Below are 2,490 nucleotides of genomic sequence, written 5' to 3'. Positions count from 1 at the left end.
GCAGTCAAGATAATGCTGTGGTATGGTGGTTGTTGCAAATTGGATGACACACAATAGGAGGGCATGTACCTTTGTTTGTTCCTCTAATGATAACGGAGTAGAGACATCTAGATGCATTCCATTCTCATCATATGATATCTGAGCATTTAACTTCTGGAGTAGATCTGCTGCCAACAAATTAAACGGGCTGGTGCCTGAAGCGAGCAATCTGGCAAGCAGCTTCTGTTCTTTCCCAATAGGCAATGGAAATGTTAATCGGGATGAGTGTGGTATTCCATCCACTCCCACACATGAAAGGAAATCATCAGAAGTAAGTGGTTCATAGGGTAAATCTCTTGAGCAGGTGCTGGAGCAGGCTCTGGAGCAGGCCTTGGTACAGCAGTCAATCGTTTCTCTATAGCTTTAGCAATAAGGAGTACCTTCTGCGAGGACATGTCCACATATTCTGGCCTGGAGTCTGTAAGCTTCGCTGAGATTTCCTCTTTGAGTCCCCTAACAAATGAAGTGACTAGCAGATTCTGTTGGATCCTCTGACCTTCATCGAACCCTTGATCCATGAACAGAGTATAGATTCTGGTGTAAAATTTTTCGACATTCTCCCCTGATTCTTGAGTACAGTCCAATACACTGGTAGATGAGTCTGTGAGCAGCTCCTTGGCCCACTGCTGAAGTTGTTGACAAAAGGCTCCTCCTGATTGGTAAGTCTCCTTGTCTGTCACTTGGCTGTCATTCAGAGATACTTGAATTATTCGCCAGAAAGCATCTCCTGCTTGATTTCATGGAGATCTTTCCAAGTGGCTGAATAAGTTTGTTGAATTTGTCTGATTCTTCTGTAGAACGCCATAGGGTGTCTGTCTGGGTCAGGTAGTTGACTAATCATTTGATTAACTTGTGCTGGTGTGAATGCCGCATATCTATTATGGTGATCTCGTAAAAATTAATTCATCGCACACTCATAGGAAGTTTTGCTTTTTAGTGCCAATTTATTTATACAAATGAAATGTAGAAAAAATAACAGTGGTGAAGGCGACAATAGGTAGACGTTTCGGCCACACTGGCCTTATTCATTAAGTCGCTACTGCAAAAAAGATAAATAGCATGATGAGAAAAAAATATAACAAAAGATGCATAGTTGAAAGTCATACATAAGAATACATCTCGGTTGACACTGAGTTACGAAAGAGGTAGGTAACGGAATAGACGGTGTCAAAAAAAGGGAGGAGGAGAAAGGGGGGGATGGAAAGGGGAGGGAGAGAGGAGGGGGGGGTTGGGGTGGAGGGCTGGGATAGGATGGAGGCAGAGGAATATTATATACAAATAAAAGCAATTAAAAACAGTCAAGGTATACCAGGGGGAGCACAGGTATTTGAGTATAGGGGGTTCCTTACTTGTATCAAGTTTATTTTAGCAGGAAGGCACCATAGAAGGTAGAGAGCAGTTCCAGTCAGAAGCTGCAACAATGAGGGGATACGGATCAGTATCATGAGGCATGGGGTAGAATGCCTAAGTTAGTGGATATAAGTACCTTAACAAAAGACAGGGGTTCATCAGCCTGTGGAGAGCTGAAATAGAAGTATTGTCGGTTACCAGTGCTGTCAAAGGGTTTGGATAAGGGGTAAAGCCCATAGGGGTCAATAAGTACCTGCAGTTCCTGTATCAGGGGTGTCTCTAGATGGGGAGTCCCATAAATGGTAGAAGTGGAGGGTACAGGCAGCGTTCCCAGGTTAGGCTGTTGGTAGTGTGGGAGTCAGGCTGCCTTATGTACACAGTGCTGCAGGAAGTGCGTCATCAGGGGGCGTGTCCCGGAAGTTGCATGTTGCTGGTTCGTCATGTGACAGTGGTTGTTTATTGGTAGCCATGGTAACCAGCCACATCGCACTGTGTAGGGGGTTGTAGTGAGAGAGGGAGTAACTGTGGGCGTGTACAGAGTCACAGAGCTCTGCATGGAGGGCTGAACTGGGAGTAGCAGTAGGATATACAGAGGAATGACGTGCTGTGAGCAGGTCACATGTGGGAGGTGATGCATGCAGGTTATCATGGTGCTGCGACCCTGATATTTGTAGTGTATGAACTGACCCATCATGGCATAGAAGCACAGAGTTTAGTAACCCACAGCAATGGTATGGTAACAGGTAGGAGGTAATGTAAAGTAACCCTATATATTGGGGAGTGACATGCTATGGCAAGTAGGGACGATTCTCCTGAATAATTATGCACAACATGCTATATGGTATATATACTCATAGAGAGGTAGAGAGAGAGAGAATGTCAGGTAATGCCTGTCACAATGTAAAGTGGGGGTGGAAAGGGGGGTTAGTGGTCATGCGTATAAAGACGAAGCGGTAGTGGGGTAGTAGGTACTCACCCGAAGGAAGGGGGATTTTTCAATGGGTCTGTAAAAGAAGGAGTGCATTAGAAGGTCCAGTTTAATATACTATTGAATCCCCAAGGGGGTGATTTGTCAGGTATATATACCACTAAGAGGGAACA

General features: G+C 44.8%; 1 long non-coding RNA gene across 1 annotated transcript; it reads right to left on the bottom strand.

Moving 5' to 3' along the window:
* Positions 1 to 963: 963 nt before the first annotated feature.
* On the bottom strand, positions 964 to 2,084 carry LOC141264345 (uncharacterized). Its single transcript, XR_012319896.1, has 3 exons — positions 1,643 to 2,084; positions 1,389 to 1,562; positions 964 to 1,078 (listed from the first exon to the last, which is right to left on the bottom strand). It is a non-coding gene; the product is annotated as an uncharacterized lncRNA (long non-coding RNA).
* Between the last annotated feature and the right edge of the window lie 406 nt (positions 2,085 to 2,490).

Source organism: Phyllobates terribilis, unplaced genomic scaffold, assembly GCF_046119375.1.
Source record: "Phyllobates terribilis strain yellow unplaced genomic scaffold, ASM4611937v1 Scaffold_4__5_contigs__length_816908805, whole genome shotgun sequence".
Classification (NCBI taxonomy): domain Eukaryota; kingdom Metazoa; phylum Chordata; class Amphibia; order Anura; family Dendrobatidae; genus Phyllobates; species Phyllobates terribilis.
Note: the sequence above shows the minus strand (reverse complement) of the source record. Positions and strands in the feature narration are given on the sequence as shown.